The following is a 24,997-nucleotide window of genomic DNA, read 5'->3' as shown; positions in this document are numbered from 1 at the left end:
GAGAGAGAGAGAGAGCGAGCGAGCCTCTGTATAGAAACTTGCAGTGGAGAAAGGAATAAGACCAGTGGTACTTTCAGAGAAGATGTGAGGAGAGAAGAGGTTTAACAGGACCTGGGCATGCTCGTTGGCTAGGAAAAACTAGCTAACAGATCATAACAATGGAGTATTTAGGAGCAATGGAATGTTTAGGAAAGAGTGCTGTTGAGACAGGAAGGAAGTGGCTGGTTGAGCTAATTCCATAAAGAGTAAAAATGAAAACTGACTGAGGAGTATGGCTAGTCTGGGATGCTTGAAGATTCTTCCATCATCCTAAAGGTCTCCATGTCCTCTACAAATGTGGAAGTTAAGGAAGCTGTGAGGAAGCAGGTCACATATGGAGTACTGGGAGTTGGAATCTGGAGGAGGCAAACATGAGGAATGGGGAGAAGGACCAGCTTACTTGAACATTTCCTCCATAGCTTGGATTGCCATTGGTCCCCAAGAGTTGCACACCCCAAAAAGGGTGGAAGCCTCTGAGAGGTTGGAAATGTTCTGGGTGGTTTATTGCTTCATCACCAATAATCTGAGATACTTGGAAAAGGTACCCCGCCCATTTGCCGTCTCAGGACTCCTTCCTCCTTCGCTGCTCTAACAAGGAAAGTGGCCAAAGCTGGAACTTATACTGGGTGGAGAGGAGGACTGCTTTTTCACATCTTCCTGCAAGCTCATGCCTCCTCTGCCTCTTCCTCCTCACCTACCTGGCTGCCACGCCCAGTTCCCATCAACTCGGGGATATGATTATCGGGAGAAGTGGCAGAAAGTGCCCCACCGACTGTTACAGAAAGAGTGACTCAGTGTCTTCTGATGCTGTTGTTTGGAACCTTATATAGTTATAAGCATATAGTTTAGCAGTATCTCAGACCCAGGACCAGAGACTAAGCATGTTTTCACACATTCATTTTCTACAGCATCTCCACACAGCTTGCGTCATCAAGTAGATACTGCTATGACGCAGCCATTTTACAAGCGAGAAAATGGAGGCCCAGTGTTCTCGTCCTGCCTCTTTTTATCCACATACCATTCTGCCTTCCAATAAGACACCTTAATACAGTGAAAAGCCCAGACCTCCTTCTGGAAAAGGCCTTAGACATAGTGGGTTCCAGTCTCCCACATGAAGCAGGTATCATTGTGTGGCTTGGACAATCCAGGACTCGACAGGCAGCCTTGCTCTCGCTGAGTCAAACCTTACTAAGGCTGGCTAATCCTGTTTCCCGTGTAACCAGGGAAAACATAGCTGTGAAGGTAGTTAGCCTCGTGGCTCTCCTGGCATATGCAGGTCCTCCCTGAATGAGCAAGAGAAGGGACATTTCCTAACCTGACCAGGAAGAAAGACACCAGAAGGATGGCCACAGTAGGGTCCTGCAAAAGGTGGCTCTTACGATCTGATCTCATGAAACCACAGACCATCTGTCAGCCTTAAACCACTGCTATGTCAGGCCTTGAGGATAACCTAAGATCAAGTCAAAAATGGTTTCTCTTCGGACTGGTAGACGAGCAGGAAGCTGCAAACCCTGGAGGGAGCACAATGGTTGTTCCCAGTACACCGCTGCCCACCATGTGGGCTGTGCTCACCTGAGCAGGGGCAGGACACTTGCTCAGACAGACACTGGCAGCACATTTCCTATTGCAAAAGACTCCGCTGGAAGCTAACCAGGGACATCTCTGGCCCAGAATCAGCCGCCTGGAGTACCTGTCTAGAAGTAACAGTTAACCTCTTGAGAACCTGCTTATCCAGGATCTAGCCACCAGCACTGCCTTTCTGCCCTCATGGGCATGTGTATGGAGAGCAGAGAGCAAGCAAGCAGAGACAGGACTGAGAACTCGGGGAACTATAAATAACAAAGAAAGTAGGAGCCAACTCTCCACACTTAAGGAAATCGACACATGGAGGAAGTTACTGGAACCAACAGTGGAAGCGGAGGTCATAAATGAGTTCAGCATACATCTTGTCGGCTAGAACAAGGACCAGAATGAGGAAAGAGAGAATGGGTCGATGTCTTCCTTTTTGTAGCAGTCATACACTCCTCGGCTCAACAAAAATGTCAGTGAAATCAGCCACTCGAGAGGTGAGGCAGAAGGATCGTGAGTTCAAGGCCAACCTGGGCTACATAGTGAGATCTTGTCTTTAAAAATAAAGGACTGGAGAGGTGGCTTAGAAGTTAGAGCATTGGCTGCCCTTGAAGAGGAATGAGGTGCAACTCCCAGTACCCACATAGTGGCTCGCAACTGTCTATTAACTCTAGTTCCAGCAGATCTGACGCCTCTGCAGGTTTTGCACATATAGCACACACACACATGCATGCATTTGGTGGAACGCCCACACATATCAAATAAGTCCTTTTTGTAAGCAGGAGCCTGGCTTTTAAAAGAAAGCCACACTCACCTATAGTTTAGAGCACCGTCTTTCCAGGGTTCAAAACGATTGATCACCAACTAATTGGAGATTTAAGCAAGGAGGTAAGAGCTACAAGGCCCAGCATTCTGTGGGGTAACCTGTACTTTTGTGTAATTTGGAAACATTTGTATATGGAGGAAAACAACACAACTGACTATCCCAGACATTGTTGACTTCCAGCTTGTTGAATAAAAAGGAAAAATTTTTTAATTGTACTATATTTAGTGTGTGTGTATGTGTGTGTGCCCATGTGCACACACACCATTCCCCTCATATATAACTCAGAGGTCAACCTTGAGGACTCTGTTCTCTCCTTCACTGGGTACACCCAAGGATGGAAGTTTTCAGGATTAGCAGCAAATGTCTTTGCTCGCTGAGCCATCTCACTGGACAAAAAGAAAAAGTCAACTATTTAAAAAAAAAAAAAAAAAAAAAGCTAGGGCTAGAGAAATGGCTCAGCGGTTAAGAGTACCGACTGCTCACCTTCAGAGAGGCAGACAAGCCTGGGAAACCAGAAGAGACTGCTCTCTGTACATACATCTCAGACGCCAGAGGAAAACACCAAAGGCCATCTGGAACCCTGGTGCACTGAAGCTCCCGGAAGGGGCAGCACAGGTCTTCCTGGTTGCTGCCGCTGCAGAGAGCCCATGGGCAGCAGCCCGAGAGCAAACTTGAGCCTCGGGACCACAGGTAAGACCAACTTGTCTGCTGCAAGAAAGCTGCCTGGTAAAATCGGGACACACAGAGGCAGAACTCCTCTAGGACCAGGCACGTCCTGTGTTTACCGGAAGTCCCACACCCGCGGATCCCGGCCCGCAGCAGTTCTCTGCTCCCAGACCCCATGGGAAAGAGACCTCACCGCCTGGTCAGGTGGGCACTCCTGAGGCTGCAGAGCGGAAGAGACCACCAACACTGCCCACCCCTGCCCACATCCCTGGCCCAAGAGGAAACTGTATAAGGCCTCAGGGCTCCCGTGGGGGAGGGCCCCGGAGCGACAGGACCCCTGCCAGAGACACCGCCGGAACCTGAAGGAAACAGACCGGATAAACAGTTCTCTACACCCAAATACCGTGGGAGGGAGAGCTAAACCTTCAGAGAGGCAGACAAGCCTGGGAAAACAGAAGAGACTGCTCTCTGCACACACATCTCGGACGCCAGAGGAAAACACCAAAGGCCATCTGGAACCCTGGTGCACTGAAGCTCCCGGAAGGGGCAGCACAGGTCTTCCTGGTTGCTGCCACTGCAGAGAGCCCGTGGGCAGCACCCCGAGAGCGAACTTGAGCCTCGGGACCACAGGTAAGACCAACTTTTCTGCTGCAAGAAAGCTGCCTGGTGAACTCAAGACACAGGCCCACAGGAACAGCTGAAGACCTGTAGAGAGGAAAAACTACACGCCCGAAAGCAGAACACTCTGTCCCCATAACTGACTGAAAGAGAGGAAAACTGGTCTACAGCACTCCTGACACACAGGTTTATAGGACAGTCTAGCCACTGTCAGAAATACCAGAACAAAGTAACACTAGAGATAATCTGATGGTGAGAGGCAAGCGCAGGAACCCAAGCAACAGAAACCAAGACTACATGGCATCATCGGAGCCCAATTCTCCCACCAAAACAAACATGGAATATCCAAACACACCAGAAAAGCAAGATCTAGTTTCAAAATCATATTTGATCATGATGCTGGAGGACTTCAAGAAAGACGTGAAGAACTCCCTTAGGGAAACACAGGAAAACATTAATAAACAAGTAGAAGCCTACAGAGAGGAATCGCAAAAATCCCTGAAAGAATTCCAGGAAAACACAATCCAACAGTTGAAGGAATTAAAAATGGAAATAGAAGCAATCAAGAAAGAACACATGGAAACAACCCTGGATATAGAAAACCAAAAGAAGAGACAAGGAGCTGTAGATACAAGCTTCACCAACAGAATACAAGAGATGGAAGAGAGAATCTCAGGAGCAGAAGATTCCATAGAAATCATTGACTAAACTGTCAAAGATAATGTAAAGCAGAAAAAGCTACTGGTCCAAAACATACAGGAAATCCAGGACTCAATGAGAAGATCAAACCTAAGGATAATAGGTATAGAAGAGAGTGAAGACTCCCAGCTCAAAGGACCAGTAAATATCTTCAACAAAATCATAGAAGAAAACTTCCCTAACCTAAAAAAAGAGATACCCATAGGCATACAAGAAGCCTACAGAACTCCAAATAGATTGGACCAGAAAAGAAACACCTCCTGTCACATAATAGTCAAAACACCAAACGCACAAAATAAAGAAAGATAAATCAAAATAAAAGCAGTAAGGGAAAAAGGTCAAGTAACATATAAAGGCAGACCTATCAGAATCACACCAGACTTCTCGCCAGAAACTATGAAGGCCAGAAGATCCTGGACTGATGTCATACAGACCCTAAGAGAACACAAATGCCAGCCCAGGTTACTGTATCCTGCAAAACTCTCAATTAACATAGATGGAGAAACCAAGATATTCCATGACAAAACCAAATTTACACAATATCTTTCTACAAATCCAGCACTACAAAGGATAATAAATGGTAAAGCCCAACATGAGGAGGCAAGCTATACCCTAGAGGAAGCAAGAAACTAATCGTCTTGGCAACAAAACAAAGAGAATGAAAGCACACAAACATAACCTCACATCCAAATATGAATATAACAGGAAGCAATAATCACTATTCCTTAATGTCTCTCAACATCAATGGCCTCAACTCCCCAATAAAAAGACATAGATTAACAAACTGGATACGCAATGAGGACCCTGCATTCTGCTGCCTACAGGAAACACACCTCAGAGACAAAGACAGACATTACCTCAGAGTGAAAGGCTGGAAAACAATTTTCCAAGCAAATGGTCAGAAGAAGCAAGCTGGAGTAGCCATTCTAATATCAAATAAAATCAATTTTCAATTAAAAGTCATCAAAAAAGATAAGGAAGGACACTTCATATTCATCAAAGGAAAAATCCACCAAGATGAACTCTCAATCATAAATATCTATGCCCCAAATACAAGGGCACCTACATATGTAAAAGAAACCTTACTAAAGCTCAAAACACACATTGCACCTCACACAATAATAGTGGGAGATTTCAACACCCCACTCTCATCAATGGACAGATCATGGAAACAGAAATTAAACAGAGATGTAGACAGACTAAGAGAAGTCATGAGCCAAATGGACTTAACGGATATTTATAGAACATTCTATCCTAAAGCAAAAGGATATACCTTCTTCTCAGCTCCTCATGGTACTTTCTCCAAAATTGACCATATAATTGGTCAAAAAACGGGCCTCAACAGGTACAGAAAGATAGAAATAATCCCATGCGTGCTATCGGACCACCACGGCCTAAAACTGGTCTTCAATAACAATCAAGGAAGAATGCCCACATATACTTGGAAATTGAACAATGCTCTACTCAATGATAACCTGGTCAAGGAAGAAATAAAGAAAGAAATTAAAAACTTTTTAGAATTTAATGAAAATGAAGGTACAACATACCCAAACTTATGGGACACAATGAAGGCTGTGCTAAGAGGAAAACTCATAGCGCTGAGTGCCTGCAGAAAGAAACAGGAAAGAGCATATGTCACCTGCTTGACAGCACACCTAAAAGCTCTAGAACAAGAAGAAGCAAATACACCCAGGAGGAGTAGAAGGCAGGAAATAATCAAACTCAGAGCTGAAATCAACCAAGTAGAAACAAAAAGGACCATAGAGAGAATCAACAGAACCAAAAGTTGGTTCTTTGAGAAAATCAACAAGATAGATAAACCCTTAGCCAGACTAACGAGAGGACACAGAGAGTGCATCCAAATTAACAAAATCAGAAATGAAAAGGGAGACATAACAACAGATTCAGAGGAAATTCAAAAAATCATCAGATCTTACTATAAAAGCCTATATTCAACAAAACTTGAAAATCTTCAGGAAATGGACAATTTCCTAGACAGATACCAGGTACCGAAGTTAAATCAGGAACAGATAAACCAGTTAAACAACCCCATAACTCCTAAGGAAATAGAAGCAGTCATTAAAGGTCTCCCAACCAAAAAGAGCCCAGGTCCAGACGGGTTTAGTGCAGAATTCTATCAAACCTTCATAGAAGACCTCATACCAATATTATCCAAACTATTCCACAAAATTGAAACAGATGGATCACTACCGAATTCCTTCTACGAAGCCACAATTACTCTTATACCTAAACCACACAAAGACACAACAAAGAAAGAGAACTTCAGACCAATTTCCCTTATGAATATCGACGCAAAAATACTCAACAAAATTCTGGCAAACCGAATCCAAGAGCACATCAAAACAATCATCCACCATGATCAAGTAGGCTTCATCCCAGGCATGCAGGGATGGTTTAATATACGGAAAACCATCAACGTGATCCATTATATAAACAAACTGAAAGAACAAAACCACATGATCATTTCATTAGACGCTGAGAAAGCATTTGACAAAATTCAACACCCCTTCATGATAAAAGTCCTGGAAAGAATAGGAATTCAAGGCCCATACCTGAACATAGTAAAAGCCATATACAGCAAACCAGTTGCTAACATTAAACTAAATGGAGAGAAACTTGAAGCAATCCCACTAAAATCAGGGACTAGACAAGGCTGCCCACTCTCTCCCTACTTATTCAATATAGTTCTTGAAGTTCTAGCCAGAGCAATCAGACAACAAAAGGCGGTCAAGGGGATACAGATTGGAAAAGAAGAAGTTAAAATATCACTATTTGCAGATGATATGATAGTATATTTAAGTGATCCCAAAAGTTCGACCAGAGAACTACTAAAGCTGATAAACAACTTCAGCAAAGTGGCTGGGTATAAAATTAACTCAAATAAATCAGTTGCCTTCCTCTATACAAAAGAGAAACAAGCCGAGAAAGAAATTAGGGAAACGACACCCTTCATAATAGACCCAAATAATATAAAGTACCTCGGTGTGACTTTAACAAAGCAAGTAAAATATCTGTAAAATAAGAACTTCAAGACACTGAAGAAGGAAATTGAAGAAGACCTCAGAAGATGGAAAGATCTCCCATGCTTATGGATTGGCAGGATTAATATAGTAAAAATGGCCATTTTACCAAAAGCAATCTACAGATTCAATGCAATCCCCATCAAAATACCAATCCAATTCTTCAAAGAGTTAGACAGAACAATTTGCAAATTCATCTGGAATAACAAAAAACCCAGGATAGCTAAAGCTATCCTCAACAATAAAAGGACTTCAGGGGGAATCACTATCCCAGAACTCAAGCAGTATTACAGAGCAATAGTGATAAAAACTGCATGGTATTGGTACAGAGACAGACAGATAGACCAATGGAATAGAATTGAAGACCCAGAAATGAACCCACACACCTATGGTCACTTGATTTTTGACAAAGGAGCCAAAACCATCAAATGGAAAAAAGATAGCATTTTCAGCAAATGGTGCTGGTTCAACTGGAGGTCAACATGTAGAAGAATGGAGATCGATCCATGCTTATCACCCTGTACAAAGCTTAAGTCCAAGTGGATCAAGGACCTCCACATCAAACCAGACACACTCAAACTAATAGAAGAAAAACTAGGGAAGCATCTGGAACACATGGGCACTGGAAAAAATTTCCTAAACAAAACACCAATGGCTTACGCTCTAAGATCAAGAATCGACAAATGGGATCTCATAAAACTGCAAAGCTTCTGTAAGGCAAAGGACACTGTGGTTAGGACAAAACGGCAACCAACAGATTGGGAAAAGATCTTTACCAATCCTACAACAGATAGAGGCCTTATATCCAAAATATACAAAGAACTCAAGACGTTAGACCGCAGGGAAACAAATAACCCTATTAAAAAATGGGGTTCAGAGCTAAACAAAGAATTCACAGCTGAGGAATGCCGAATGGCTGAGAAACACCTAAAGAAATGTTCAACATCTTTAGTCATAAGGGAAATGCAAATCAAAACAACCCTGAGATTTCACCTCACACCAGTGAGAATGGCTAAGATCAAAAACTCAGGGGACAACAGATGCTGGCGAGGATGTGGAGGAAGAGGAACACTCCTCCATTGTTGGTGAGATTGCAGACTGGTACAACCATTCTGGAAATCAGTCTGGAGGATCCTCAGAAAATTGGACATTGAACTGCCTGAGGATCCAGCTATACCTCTCTTGGGCATATACCCAAAAGATGCCCCAACATATAAAAAAGACACGTGCTCCACTATGTTCATTGCAGCCTTATTTATAATAGCCAGAAGCTGGAAAGAACCCAGATGCCCTTCAACAGAGGAATGGATACAGAAAATGTGGTACATCTACACAATGGAATATTACTCAGCTATCAAAAACAACGACTTTATGAAATTCGTAGGCAAATGGTTGGAACTGGAAAACATCATCCTGAGTGAGCTAACCCAATCACAGAAAGACATACATGGTATGCACTCATTGATAAGTGGCTATTAGCCCAAATGCTTGAATTACCCTAGATGCCTAGAACAAATGAAACTCAAGATGGATGATCAAAATGGGAATGCTTCACTCCTTTTTTAAAAGGGGAACAAGAATACCCTTGGCAGGGAAAAGAGAGGCAAAGATTAAAACAGAGACTGAAGGAACACCCATTCAGAGTCTGCCCCACATGTGGCCCATACATATACAGCCACCCAATTAGACAAGACGGATGAAGCAAAGAAGTGCAGACCGACAGGAGCCGGATGTAGATGGCTCCTGAGAGACACAGCCAGAATACAGCAAATACAGAGGCGAATGCCAGCAGCAAACCACTGAACTGAGAATAGGACCCCCGTTGAAGGAATCAGAGAAAGAACTGGAAGAGCTTGAAGGGGCTCGAGACCCCATATGTACAACAATGCCAAGCAACCAGAGCTTCCAGGGACTAAGCCACTACCCAAAGACTATACATGGACTGACCCTGGACTCTGACCTCATAGCTAGCAATGAATATCCTAGTAAGAGCACCAGTGGAAGGGGAAGCCCTGGGTCCTGCTAAGACTGAACCCCCAGTGAACTAGACTGGTAGGGGGAGGGCGGCAATGGGGGGAGGGTTGGGAGGGAAACACCCATAAGGAAAGGGAGGGGGGAGGGGGATGTTTGCCCGGATACCGGGAAAGGGAATAACACTCGAAATGTATATAAGAAATACTCAAGTTAATAAAAAAAAAAAAAAAAAAAAAAGAAAGAGTACCGACTGCTCTTCCAGAGGTCCTGAGTTCAAATCCCAGCAACCACATGGTGGCTCACAACCATCTGTAATGGGATCCGATGCCCTCTTCTGGTGTGTCTGAAGACAGCTACAGTGTACTCATATACAAAATAAATAAATAAATCTTTAAAAAAAAAAAAGGTTTTCCATTAGGTCTGCCTTTTTATTTGTTTTAACACACCAAGGGGGAACCTGGGAGGTTGAAACCTCAGACTTCGAGCAAGAAGTCTTCAACTACAACGCCAGCATTTCCTAGAGTGAGCAAATCTGCCAACACCAGCAGCTGTGGGCTGTTTCCCACACAGCAGCTCTGCTCCACAGAAGCCAAAGCCCATATGCTGCGATGCTCAAACCTGCAGAGCCAAGCTGCGTCAAGGGGTACCACCTGGAAAGGTACAACTGTAAAAACAAGAAGAAGAGTAAACTTGAGCTGTCATTCCGAAGAAGGCAGAGAGCAGCATCCTGTCTCTCCAGAAAGGGCCCTGCAGGAGGGGACAGTATGATGTCACATGTGTGCTCAAAACAATAGCCTTTAATGCCTTGGTTTTACCTTTCTTACCTCCCCTATCCAACTGCCAGCCGAGAAGCCAACCCTCACAGTGTGGCAGCACAAGCTGACTTTGTGAGTCTCCAACCCTCTGCAGAAAGTCCCCACCCACACAGAAGAGCACAGCCCTGTCAGCAACCTACTATTACTCCCTGCCTGGTCAGCTTTGTTTCTGTGTTGCTACAGCGTGCATAGTTCCCATGGGTGCTAATGGGACTTCCCCACAGACACATAAAAGAGAATAGCACCTTGAACTTGAGCAGAAAGGACCTTCTGCTGAACTCAGACATTATCTCATTAATGGACTTCACAGCCTGATGAAGTAACTAGGGGCCAGGTATTATGGTGTCTAGTACAAGATAGAGAAATTGAGAAACAGGTTGTGTGGTACGAAATTAGATAGTTAACAATGGAACTGAGTTGCAACCTTCAGAGCACCAAGAATTCGGGGCTGGAAGGATTGTTCAATAGGTAAAACTCCTGCTGGGCAAGGCTGAGGACTTGGGTTCGGATCATCAGAACTCACATAAAACTGAGCATTGCAGTGTATGCATCTGTAAGTCCCGGTGCAGACATGGGAGGCAGAAAGACAAGAGAGTATCCAAAAGCTTACAGGCCAGCTAGCCTCAAGTGTGTAGTAATAAAGAATAAAAGACCATGTCTTAAATAAAGTGGAGGATGACAGTCAATACCCTAAGTTGTCCTGTGACAACCACATATGTGTGTGTATGAATGTATGTACATATATATACAGATTTAATAAACAATGAATAAATATAAATACATAAATAAGAATGCAGAACCAAGCTGTCCAAGGCAGTAGCCATACTGAAACCTTGAAGTTGAGCCTTTCTGAAGAAGAAACACTGTAAGAGCATACCTGGCAAACTTCAGAGCCACTCTGGAAGTGTAAAACATCTCATTCATAATGCTTATACCGATTACATGTTTCGACAGAATATTACTTTCTACACATTGGCTTAAGTCAAAATGTTACTAAATTTAATATCCCTTCTCTATCTCTTGTCTGGAAAATGACACATGTGTAGCTTCTACTATTTTTACTCTGAGCAGAGCTGACCTGCAGTCCAGCGGGTGTCTTTTGACAGCCATATGTAGTCCTCGGAGCACAGAAGAGTTTACTTGTGATAAAGGGTCCTGGGTTCTCATCTTGTTTTCACTGCCATTTACTGGCCAGCTGTTTAAGCTTGGCTGAATTGCTCAGCTCACTCCTATGACCTTAGACTTCTTCCTGAGAGAAAGATGAAGTGCTGAACACTTGGTCCCAAAGACTTGACAGGGTATCACTTTGAAACGACTTGAATTCTGCACTTCTGCATCCTTATCAAATTCTGGACAAATCCGCAAATGCTCATTTTTAGAATGAGACGTGAAGCTGTTGTCTTGGTTACAGGTCTCTGCTTGATTTTCAGTGAGATCCAGATGAAAGGATTGTGGGATGTGGCAGGGAAACATTAAACCAACTTCCAGATTCAGGCACACATGAGAAAGCTTAGGTACAGGGCATCCTTCGATCCAATGGTTGTATTTCTCTGTTAGTCAGGATAAGTAACGTTATGCTGCAGAAACAACTACATCCCCATGGATGACTCGATTGTGCTATTTGCCTATTTCCAATTATCAGAAGACTTCTCCAAATAAGCTCTGAGGATTCAGGGTAATGAAGAGTCATTGTCTCAAGCAGCACCCGTGGTACCCATGATGGGAAGTGAGCATCAGACAGTCCAGCTCAGAAGTGACTCAAGTCACTTTCTATGCCATTGGTGTTTCACTGACCAGAACTGATTATGTGGCCCTGTGAACAGAAAGGGAGCCAAGAAGTTCAATCAGTCCTACTGCCTTGATCTCCTTGCTGTTGTTGCTTGTTTGTTAACTCTAACAAGATACCTGAAATTTGAATAATTAACAAGAAAAGAGGTTACCGAGATGGCTCAGCAGTTAAGAGCACACACTGCTCATGCAGAGGACGAGAGATTGTTTCCCAGCACCTAAGTTGGGCAGCTCATAAGTGCCTGTGACTTCGGCCCCCTCTTTGCCCTTCCTCAGCACCCACATGCACATATTCACACACATAAATACATAAATTTAACATAAATCATTTTTTTAAAAAACGGGGGGAAAAGGAAAAGAGATTTGTGTAGTTCACAATTATGGAGGGAGCACAGTTCAAGGGCATGGGGCTGGCGTCTGCTTATCCTGTGGAAGGTCCCTCAAGATGTACTGTGGCACGGGGAAGATGCAGGGAAAGCCAGACTGTAGAGCAGAGACATGGGGACAGAGCAGACAGAAGAGAAGCTGGCTTGCTGTGTAAAACTCCACTCTGACAGGAACTGATCCTACTGTTTGGCACCAAACTTGCTCCCCTAAGACCCTAAACCAGTCTCTCAAGGAAGACATTTCTCTGTTCACAGGATGGTGACCTCAAGACCCAACCAGCACCCCCTTACCCAGCCCAGTCCCACCACTTAAAAGGTCCCAGCATCTCCCAATACTGTGCCAGGAGCAAGCTTCTACCATGTGAGCCTTGAAAGACAAACCATACCCAAACCAAAGTACCTACTGTGTGCCCAAAGATTGCAGTACACTTGTTGTGTAGACACAGGACTACAGCTTGCCTAAAATTTGATCCTAAATATGTCCCTAAACTGGTCTACAGTTTGTTCCTTACAGAAGGGACTGCCCCTTTAGGTGACAGTGACCGAGTCCTGCTGTTATGAGCTCCAAGCCAGAGGGAGATGGGAAACCAGGATTACCTTGTCTCAACTTTTTCTTAATACGTTATTTTTATTTTTAGTTATGTGTATATGTGAATTTGTGCGGTGTGTGTGTGTGTGTTTGTGTGTGTCTTAGTCAGGGGTTCTATTCCTGCATAAATCATCATGACCAAGAAGTAAGTTGAGGAGGAAAGGGTTTATTCAGCTTACATTTCCACATTGCTGTTCATCACCAAAGGAAGTCAGGACTGGAACTCAAGCAGGTCAGGAAGCAGGAGCTGATGCAGAGCCCATGGAGGCATTTTACTGGCTTGCTTCCCCTGGCTTGCTCAGCTTGCTTTCTTATAGAACCCAGGGCTACCAGCCCAGGGATGGCACCACCCACAATGTCCCCCCCTCCTTGATCACTAATTGAGAAAATGCCTTACAGCTGGGTCTCGTGGAGGCTTTTCCTCAAGGGAGGCTCCTTTCTCTGTGATAATTCCAGCTTGTGTCAAGTTGACACACAAAACCAGCCAGTACAGTGTGTGTGCACGTGTGTGGTGTGTGTGTGTGTGTGTGTGTGTGTGTGTGTGTGTGTACATGAGTGCAGATGTCTTCACAGGTCAGAAGAGGGAATCAGATCATTTAAAGATTCAGTTAGTGGCAGTTGTGAGCTGTTGAACATGGGTGCTGGAAACCAAATTTGGGTTTACTTAAAGAGTAGTATTCAAGTTAAGTGTAATGACACATACCTTTAATCCCACTACTCGGGAGGCAGAGACAGACAGATCTCAGAGTTTGAAGCCAACCTGGTCTGCATAAATAAATTCCAGGACACCCAGGACTACAGAGTGATATTCTTTCTCAAAGACAGAAAAAAGACAAATACTCACTCTTAATTCTCTCCAGACTGAATTTCAGCATCTCCACCACCTCCTATTTTTTTTTCAATTAAAAAAGGAAGGAATCCCTTCTAATCAGCATACCAGTTTTTATTAGCTTGTGCTTTTAGGATATTTGGGAGGAAATGCAAGTAAGCTACATCTGTACCTCCCACATTCCCAAGTCAATCCCTTTTATATAAGGCGGTCCTCCACAAGCTGGAAACTAGTTCTTTCCCCAAGCTTCCACAGCCTCACTGATCTACATGCGAACAACCTTAAGCAAACACCACATCCAACCCTCTAGGCTTCTGCTAATCTTCCACCCCCACCTCCACCCCCCACCCCACCCCCCATCCCCTACCTCCCCACCCCCCACCCCGTTATCTGTGGTCAGGAACAATTCTGAGCCACCACTGGGGACGGTTCCTCGGTTCCTCGGAGGACAGCTCTACTCCAAACCAATTTCTGTATTCTGTACAGACATCTGCCTGGAACCTGCCCCCTAGTTGGCCTCGTGACTCTCCTCGGAGCAGCACAGCACAGGGAATCATGGGCTACACACGGGGCTTTTTCATTCCCCTAATTTATGCCATATAGGTTTCATCTGTACACTCCAAGCAGACACACAAACAAATGAAGTAGAATCGCAAACTGAAGCACTGAAGGGCTCGGCATAGCATTTACTCTTGGGCTACTTGATGGCTATCCTCTGCGAAGAAGCTCCTTTAGCCAAGGGACGACAATGGTAAGAGCTGGCTGCACTGAGACTGATGCTCTCCGGGTGCCCCCTCTTCCTCCGAGGTTACACACCATGACTCAGCTCAGGCAGAATCCCAAGGTATACCCTGAGCCCTGGGTTACAACAGCCAAGTAATTTCATCGGACGTTTCCTGGATGGGGGACGTTCCAAGAATCATTCCCCCTCCCATGGGTGACCCACTCCACTGGCACCCTGAAAATGGTGGGTCAGAAGCCCCTCTGAGAACAGACATGATACTTTGCCCCCCAGAAAAGCTCAGGTTGGCATAACAAGGTTCCGCATTCCCTCCATGCCTCAAATAATTTGTGGCATGAGACACACCAAAAAATAGCAGGGACCCACCTCTGCTCCTTCACCCAAATCAGACAGTTTATGGGATGCTTTCAATGCACTAGCTCATTTCGTCCTTTCTGAAGACTTACTTTTGTTCTCCCATTTCACAGGGGTAAAGATTGAGTTCTTCAGCATGCAAATAGGAATTATGGGAGTCAGGATTTAGAGCTAGGGTTCAAACATGGGCCTCAACCCTGGTCTATCAGTCAGGATTCTTCACAGAATTAGAATCTATAGAAATAGATATATTTAGATGTGGATATCAGTAGACTGTGTGTGTGTGTGTGTGTGTGTGTGTGTGTGTGTGTGTGTGTGTGTGTGTGTGTGTGTATGTGTGTGTGTGTGATATGTATATACATGTGCATGGCAGTACAGAGACCAGAGAACATCAACTGTCCTGCTCAATCATTCTCCACCCCATGCCCTTGAGATAGAGTTCCTCACTGAACCTGAAGTTAGGCTGGCAGCCAGTAGGACCCAGCAATGCTCCTGTCCCTGTCCCTGTCTGCCACAGCACCAGGGCTACAGGCCCTGAGTAGATATAATGTTTACACAGGTACTCAGGATTTGAACTTAGGCTGTCATGTTTGCACAGCAAAGGCTCTCGTCCACTGAACCATCTCCCCAGCCATAGATAAATGTGTTTTAAAAGATGGCCTCATGCCATGACATGTGCAGTGCATTTGATAGGCTGACCCCGGCTGGAAATGCAGGCAGAAGTTGCTGCTGTAGTCCGTAAGCAAATTTCTACTTCCCCAAGAGACGTCAGAGTTTGTCCTTGGAGCCTTTAATTATATAAAGTTCTTCTGCATTGACTGGCCTGTCACCTGCATCTACAAAGCACCCACAGTACAACATCCAGACTAGAGTTTGATGACATAACTGAGAACGATGTTCTAGCCAAAGGGACACCTACAACAAGCATGACATATTGAAATATCCCATGGTTCCTCACAAACACATACACCATTACATAGACCCAAAAATTGAGGATCAGGATGTAGCTCAATGATAGAACATCAGGCTGGGTTATGCAAGAGCCTGGGTTCAATCCAGACCACAACGCATGGGAATTTTTAACACTTAAGGAAATGGAAATGCTACTGAATATTATTTGAACACTCACTGAACGTACAATTTAAACAACAATATCTTCTGGGTCTCATGGTACAGGTCTATAATCTCAGCTACTTAGGGGGCTAAGGTAGGAGAATAAACCTTTCAAGGCCTGTTGGGGCTACAGGGTTCAAGGCCATCCTGGAAATATAGTAAGACCTTGTCTTAGAATGATAAGTAGCCAAGGTTGACAACATGGATCAGTGGCTAAAAACAGACACTTGCATTCAGGTTGCATAAATTCACACAGATGCACACACATACATGTTCATACATAGGAAAATAAAACTTTTTTTAAAAATTTAGAGTCATAGGCTAAGAAGTGTTCATGAGAGAAAGAGAGTGGGGGTTGAGGGGAGACTGTCTACGCTGATCATCAAGAACTGGAATTTGCAGTTGGTAAAGTAGCTTGGTTCTTGCCAAGTGTGTACAAGACCATAGGTTCAATCCCTGGCATCGCAAGATGATGAAAAGAGAGATTGAATTTCAAGAGTAGGCTAGAAAAGCCAAGCATGTATGACGCACATCTTAATCCACTACCTTAATCCATGACCTATGTCAGGAAAAATAAACAAAGCAACACAAATGCAAATCAAGTCTCTAGCACCAGAAGCCTTCTCTGGCTGCAGAAGACAGATCCCTGAGATGACAGGACAAAGAGCAGAGGAGAGAGGACCTTTCACAACTAGTCACAGAGATAAAGCCACAGGGAGATTATGGTATAGGGAGGTCTTCGAAGATGAGCCCCGTGCACACAGGCAGAAAGAAAAGGAAAGAACACATCAAACCAAGGGACTTCTGGAAGGTTCTTACCTTGGTGGGCTTCAGACAAAGCCCCATGTGCTACCTGCACCTACCTGGTACATAGGGTTCACTCAAACACCTGACAGGAGAAGGGATAGAGAAAGGAGACATTTCCCAGCAACCAGTGGGAGTTGAAACATCCTGAATGTCCTCAGCCTAAGGTAGGGAAGTAGGTCTTGTCATCTTCCTGTGTTTCCCAAGTCTCTGAGCTGTTCTTCCACCAGTATCCCAAACTCCTCCAACAGGTTCTAGAAGGTGTGATTCACCTCGTTTCTGACTCACAGGGGGATAATGTCTGTCATTCAGTTTCTCCTGTGGTATTTAGTCACATAGCAACGCTCTTGAAAAGGCATTGTTCTTCAGAGCCTCTGAGAAAACGTGAAGATCCAGGGGGAAAATAGAAAGTCTTCCTTGAGATCCACGATCTGCTTTCCTCGCAAGAGGTTACCATGGCTTATGGTTGTGTTTGTGTTTTTGTTATCTCCCTGCATACCAAAAGCTTGACAATCTTAGAATATAAAACAGCAACGTCAGAAAAATCCCTGTTGTTTCCAAAGTTGATATTCACACTAAATGAATCTGATTTGATTTACTAGTTTCTTGACCTCATTTTTCTAGGGTGTGGGTGTGTGTGTGTGTGTGTGTGTGTGTGTGTGTGTGTGTGTGTGTAGATTATTGGCCCTAAAAATATGATTTATTGGTAGATCCAGAAATCTCCCTACCTGATTGTTTTCTGAAAGAGCAGCATGTACTGTCAAGACTGTTTTTACATGGAAAACAAGAAAAATTACGGAGATCAGTGGGGTTTTGATTCACAAACACAAATCAAGTATCTAGCACCAGAAACCTTCCCTGACTGCAGGAGACAGATCCCCGAGATGATAAGACCATCATAAGTTTTTCTTTCCATGAACAACAGCATCAACTACAAGGAGATGCTATTGGGGTGCCACCATTCCAGAAGAAGTAGTAACCACCAAGGAAATGAGTAGTTCTGAGAGTCTATCAAAATGTAGTTTGGAATTTTATGAAGCTGACAGCTAAGCCAAATATGGTGATGCGTACCTACAGTTCCAACCCTGAGGAGAAAAGGATGATGAATTTGAGGGCTTGCTTTTGTTGTGTTTTATTTTATTTTGTTTGTTTGTTTGTTTTGAGACATGGGTGTGTAGGGGTGTCTGCGTAGGTATAGGTGTGTAGGTGTTGGGGTGATGTAGGTGTTTTGAGCCCTGCCTGTCTTGGAACTCATTCTGTAGACCAGACTGGCCTCAAACCCAAAGAACCACCACCTGCCTCTACCTCCCGAGTGCTGAGACACACACCACCCCCACCCCACTAAGTGGCTCGCAGATGCTGGAACCTAACAGAAGGCTTCAGGTCACGGGGGAGATAGTGAAACTCTGGTTCTTTCTTCATTTTACTTTCTGACCCTAGCTAGGGTAGGGAGATGGGACACTTGTTCCACCATGCATTCCTACAGTGATGTTCTGCTCTGTGCTCAAAGGACAGCCATGAGGTAAAACCTATAAGACAAAGCAAACCTTTCTTCTTTATAACCTGTCCAATAGAGTATTTGTTGTAGTGATGGAAAGGTGAAGTCCTGAAGATCTTAGATTCATGAATTTGACATCATTCATTGACAAAATTCTGGGAGAATAAGAGTAAGAGAAAAACCTTGAGAACATAAAGAAGTGAAGAAATTGCCCAGGTCAGTAAGGATTCACTGCAAACATTCAAAAAGCCAAAGACTGCTTTCAACATCAGAAGCTTGGCGAAATAAGGTTTTGATAAACTCTCTTTTACTCTTTTGAGGTGTTGCTGGAGAAGTAGAAACTGAATTAGAATACAGATCCAGATTAAATGAAACTTCTTCAAATCAAATCAATTCAGATCAAGTCGGGTTAGCTTCCTCAAAAATATTTGCTTCCTGTGGGTAGACAGTTCTTTGATGTTAAATGAAGCCCCTCATCTAAACCAATAGCTGGGGGCTACTTGAGCAACCTCTGTGTGTGTGTGTGTGTGTGTGTGTGTGTGTGTGTGTGTGTGTGTGTGTGTAAGAGTGTAGGGGTGTACGAGCAAACTTGAGCCTTGGAACCACAGGTAGGACCAACTTTTCCCCTGCAAGAAACCTGCCTGGTGAACTCAAGACACAGGCCCACAGGAACAGCTGAAGACCTGCAGAGAGGAAAAACTACACGCCAGAAAGCAGAACACTCTGTCCCCATAACTAGCTGAAAGAAAACAGGAAAACAGGTCTACAGCACTCCTGACACACAGGATTATAGGACAGTCTAGCCACGGTCAGAAATAGCAGAACAAAGTAACACTAGAGATAATCTGATGGCGAGAGGCAAGCGCAGGAACCCAAGCAACAGAAACCAAGACTACATGGCATCATCGGAGCCCAATTCTCCCACCAAAGCAAACACGGAATATCCAAACACACCAGAAAAGCAAGATCTAGTTTCAAAATCATATTTGATCATGATGCTGGAGGACTTCAAGAAAGACATAAAGAACTCCCTTAGAGAACAAGTAGAAGCCTACAGAGAGGAATCGCAAAAATCCCTGAAAGAATTCCAGGAAAACACAATCAAACAGTTGAAGGAATTAAAAATGGAAATAGAAGCAATCAAGAAAGAACACATGGAAACAACCCTGGACATAGAAAATCAAAAGAAAAGACAAGGAGCTGTAGATACACGCTTCACCAACAGAATACAAGAGATGGAAGAGAGAATCTCAGGAGCAGAAGATTCCATAGAAATCATTGACTAAACTGTCAAAGATAATGTAAAGCAGAAAAAGCTACTGGTCCAAAACATACAGGAAATCCAGGACTCAATGAGAAGATCAAACCTAAGGGTAATAGGTATAGAAGAGAGTGAAGACTCCCAGCTCAAAGGACCAGTAAATATCTTCAACAAAATCATAGAAGAAAACTTCCCTAACCTAAAAAAAGAGATACCCATAGGCATACAAGAAGCCTACAGAACTCCAAATAGATTGGACCAGAAAAGAAACACCTCCTGTCACATAATAGTCAAAACACCAAACGCACAAAATAAAGAAAGATAAATCAAAATAAAAGCAGTAAGGGAAAAAGGTCAAGTAACATATAAAGGCAGACCTATCAGAATCACACCAGACTTCTTGCCAGAAACTATGAAGGCCAGAAGATCCTGGACTGATGTCATACAGACCCTAAGAGAACACAAATGCCAGCCCAGGTTACTGTATCCTGCAAAACTCTCAATTAACATAGATGGAGAAACCAAGATATTCCATGACAAAACCAAATTTACACAATATCTTTCTACAAATCCAGCACTACAAAGGATAATAAATGGTAAAGCCCAACATAAGGAGGCAAGCTATACCCTAGAAGAAGCAAGAAACTAATCATCTTGGCAACAAAACAAAGAGAATGAAAGCACACAAACATAACCTCACATCCAAATATGAATATAACGGGAAGCAATAATCACTATTCCTTAATATCTCTCAACATCAATGGCCTCAACTCCCCAATAAAAAGACATAGATTAACAAACTGGATACGCAACGAGGACCCTGCATTCTGCTGCCTACAGGAAACACACCTCAGAGACAAAGACAGACACTACCTCAGAGTGAAAGGCTGGAAAACAACTTTCCAAGCAAATGGTCAGAAGAAGCAAGCTGGAGTAGCCATTCTAATATCAAATAAAATCAATTTTCAATTAAAAGTCATCAAAAAAGATAAGGAAGGACACTTCATATTCATCAAAGGAAAAATCCACCAAGATGAACTCTCAATCCTCATCTTCGGTTGGTTTATATACAAGTGTGCAATTTCTAGGCTTGAAAGCAAAATGATGCTATCTGGTGCTGGATAGAGGAGCCTTATTTTTTATTATGGCAGCTTGCTATTTTTGTAACATGGTGATTTGGTTGAACACAATAAAGTACAGTAGTAACTGAAAAAAAAAGAGTGTAGGGGTGTGTGTGTGTGTGGATATGTGTATATGGATATGTTTGTGTGTGTCTGTGTAGGTATGTAGGTTTGTAGGTATATGAGTATATAGGTGTGAAGGTGTATGTGTGTGTGTAGGTATGTAGGTGTGTGTATAAATTTATGTGTGTGTATAAGAGTGTAGGGGTGTGTGTAGATATGTAGGTATGTGTGTGCATGTTTCGTGTGTGTGTGTGTGTGTGTGTGTGTGTGCGTGCGTGTGTGTGTGTAAGTTTGGGGTATGTAGGTATATGAGTATATAGATGTAAAAGTGTATATGTGTGAGTGTAGGTATGTAAGTGTGTGGGGGTATAGGTGTATGGGGGTATGTTTGTGGGGGGGGTATGAAGGTGTGTGTATAAATATAGGTGTGTGTGTAGGTTTGTAGGTGTGGGGGTTTGTGTGTGTTTATGTAGGTATGTAGATTGTGTGTGTGTGTGTGTGTGTGTGTGTGTGTGTGTGTGTGTGTGTGTGTGTGTACTTTAAGAGCATGCTCCACCAGCCCCTAGATTTACGATATGCGTTTTGGTGTTAGAGATTAAACTGAGGGCCCACAAATCCTAAACACACTCCACTACTGAGCTACCCCCCAGCTCCCCTTTTCACTCTTCTGAAGGCATTAACATGACCTTCTTTCACAGAGGCCAGAGTGAACTGAAGACACACATAATGAAAATGTATAGGCCAAAGGGGAAGGATTGAATGTTCATTTTACCTCAATTAACTTAAACATTTTTAAAAATTTGTGTAACTGATGCCACCCACATTGTTGTCCATAGGAGAATCAATGTTCTGCTTCTTCCTTTATTCCTTTCTGCTTTGTTTTGATTTTATAGACACTGTCTGAATTTGTAACCCAGGCTGCCTCTAAACTCCTAATGCTCCTGCCTCAGCCTCCCACACGTTAGGATTACAAGTATGCACAAGAAGTAGGCTTCTTGGCTCAGCTTCTGTCCCTAGTATTTCTGTTACTTCATTCTTGAATGCTCTCACTTGAGACATAAACTGGACATCAAAGTGCCTCTCTGACCATAAGCCTACAGACCAAAGATGTTGACCCTACAATCAGATAGACTATGACTTTGCTAAGGTGAAGTGCTCATTAAGAATAGCATTCTCACTTTATTTTTAATTGCATTTTTAATTACATTTCAAATGTTATCCCCTTTCCTGGTTTCCTGTCTCATTTTACTAATATATTACCTAGATACCATGTCTATCAGGTGTGCAAATACCTCTTCCCAAACATAGCTATCGTTCCTAAGAAACCTGGTTCACACTTAGCTGGACAGTTATTCAATGAATAGATAAATGAGTGCATTTTGTGCCATTGTAGTTTTTTTTTTTTTGTCATAGTTGACTTTTCCTAATTTTAAATTAAGAAGGATCTGGCCTTGAAACTAGCCCACAGAGAGCTTTGATCTATGATTTTTCTGAAGGGTAGACTCCAGTTCCATATACCTTGGACATGAGCTGTGCTTGAAAACCCAGAGACGCATTGAAATTGCCAAGAATGCCCATTGTGAATTCTACAGCTCCTGGTTCTGTGGCCGATGTGATATTAAGAGGCAGCATATTTACTAATTTATGAAGTGCTGTTATTGTCAACTCTAGGCCATGAGGAAGCGTGCAAGGGCGGTTAGGGTCTGAACAAGGAATAAACATGAGGAGGGCTGCTCTGTGGTAGATAATGCTGGCAGGGAAGATGGATGGGGGAAAATGGATCAAGGGTGACGATTCAATGTAGGGATGTCAAATGCGAGGGACCTAGCAACACTTCGATGTCAAAATGACACGAGATCCTGATGGAAAATAATTGGTACTTATTTGCATATAATTTCGTATATGTTTTGTAAGTTAATTGAGGTCAAAATGAACATTGAATTCCCCTTGGCTCATGTATTTTCTTGTATGTATCCTCGGTCCCCTCCAGCCTCTGTGGAAGGAGGTCAGGTGAACCCACTCACAGAAGGGGTGAAAGAGATGAGGGTAACAGAGCCAGAGAATGTGTGATTAGCATTCTCAAGGCACTAAAAACAAAATTAGAAGTCTCCTTGGCCTGGCCTACACCCGAATTGCCATCCTCCTATGTTGCTAAGTTTCCTGGTCTAGCATCTCTAACCTCACATTCATCTTCACAGTTTCCTCTCCGCTCCCTCCCCTTATCCAAAGTGGGAATCGAAGCCAGGACCTGTTCATGCTAAACAGGTCTTCCACCACTGAGCCACACCCCCTGCCCTCCCATCACCATCTTAATATTAGGGTACCCAGCAGAGCATTCGCAACCAATAATCACTGGTGTTTCTCAAGATGATTTCTGCATTTGAAAAAAAAAAAGCCATCAAATCTGAAATGCAGAGAGATTCAGTCAATGGGCCAAACCTCCAGCTGATAACAGGAATTCATGTTGAGCCCACGACTCTGAAAGCCACACTTTTAATTAACCTCATGTTGCACTGCAGGTATGGGAGCAGAGAGCCCACCAGACTCAGAGGGCATTCTGGGATCTGGACACCTGTCACTTTGAGCATCCTACCAGGCAGTGCAGCATCTAGGAGACCGAGAAGACACAGAAGCCCGTTCTGCTCACACGCCCTTTCCTACCAGCCTAGAAGAACATCTTGGAACATCTTGGGAGTTCAAAAGCTTGCTGTCTCAGGCTACCCCAATTTCCGTGACTGCATACTTTGTAAGGTGGGAAGCTCTAACAATCCCAGTCTTGGCTGACATATTTCTCCTATAACTTAGTGCTCAGAAGCACAGTATGCTGACACTGAGAAAGAGAGAGTGTGACCTTAAAGAAGCCACAAGCTTCCTCTCTCCTTAACAATGAGGCAGAAACACTACTCGTGGGGCTGGGGGACATAAGATGAAGACTAAGGTGTGAAAAGGATAAAAATGTATAATGTATATAAATTAACCAGTAATATCAATGACCACAGTGCTGAGACAAGATTAGGTAAGATCATACAGATGTCTGAAGGAAATGTCCCCCCATAGTCTTCAGTGCTTGAATACTTGGTCCCCAGTTCATGGTGCTATTGACTAGGTTTAAAGGGTGTGGCCTTGTTGAGTGAGGTATATCACTGGAAGCAAGTTTTGAGAGTGACTCAAGCCACTTGGAGTTCATTCTCTCTGTTTTGTGCTTGTGGTTGAGGACAGAAGCTCTTGCTGAGCATGGTGGGAGCTAAGGCGGCAGAAGCAGGGGGACTTTTGTGAGTTACAGGTAAGTCTGGTCTACATAGTGAACTCTAGGGCATCCAGGGCTATAGAGAGAAGCTCTGTCTAAATAAAATAAATGAATACATAAGATTCCAGCTGCCATGATGGTGGTAGTGATGGAGTCATTCTTCTAGAACTTTCAGCCCGAATAAACGTTTCTTTCTATGAGTTACCAAGGTCATGGTGTCTCATTACAACAATAGAAAAGTAACCAAAACAGATGGGAAATGAATGGACTGAGACTTTGTTGTCTATTGCTCTGTAGATGTTAGGAGCCATGTGACTATATTATATATTCATAAGTCAAGCACAGCCCACTGTCATACCTCACAACCTGAGTTTGATCACTGGGACCCATGTAGTAGAAGAAGAGAAGTGGTTCCCACAGGCTGTTTTCTGACCTTCACACATGGGCCATGTGTGTTCTCCCACAGACAGACAGACAGACACTCACATACATGCATATATAAATGTAATGAAAATAATTAAAACAGAAAGCAAAAGTCAATCACATTTATTTCAAATTATAATAAAATATTACCGTCGTAAATATTGGCATTGTTTACTTCAAGACAGAGAACTCAATGGTGGAAGGATGGTAAACTGAGGCTCCTTTCTCTGTGATGACTCTAGCTCGTGCCAAGTTAACACAAAAAAAGTAGCCAGTGTATAGAGTAGACTTTAGGGCTAGAGAGATGGCTCAGTGGTTAAGAGGTCCTGAGTTCAATTCCCAGCAACCACATAGTGGCTCACAACCACCTCAAATGGGATCTGATGCCCTCTTCTGGTGTGTCTGAAGAGAGCCACAATGTAATAACATACATAAAATAAATAAACAAGTCTTTAAAAGAAAAAAGAATAAACTTTAATCACAAACGAATTAGTATATGTCTGAAAATGGTTGTTCTCCATTCTGCTTAAAT

At 43.4% G+C, this 24,997-nt stretch overlaps 1 long non-coding RNA gene across 1 annotated transcript; it reads right to left on the bottom strand.

Annotated features, from left to right (window-relative positions):
- Nucleotides 1–9,843: 9,843 nt before the first annotated feature.
- LOC148000079 (uncharacterized) lies at nt 9,844–17,056 on the bottom strand. Its single transcript, XR_015642016.1, has 3 exons — nt 16,912–17,056; nt 11,326–12,060; nt 9,844–10,096 (listed from the first exon to the last, which is right to left on the bottom strand). It is a non-coding gene; the product is annotated as an uncharacterized LOC148000079 (long non-coding RNA).
- Nucleotides 17,057–24,997: the final 7,941 nt, after the last annotated feature.

The sequence above is a fragment of the Rattus norvegicus genome, chromosome 17 (assembly GCF_021556685.1).
Source record: "Rattus norvegicus strain SHRSP/BbbUtx chromosome 17, alternate assembly SHRSP_T2T, whole genome shotgun sequence".
NCBI lineage: Eukaryota > Metazoa > Chordata > Mammalia > Rodentia > Muridae > Rattus > Rattus norvegicus.
Note: the sequence above shows the minus strand (reverse complement) of the source record. Positions and strands in the feature narration are given on the sequence as shown.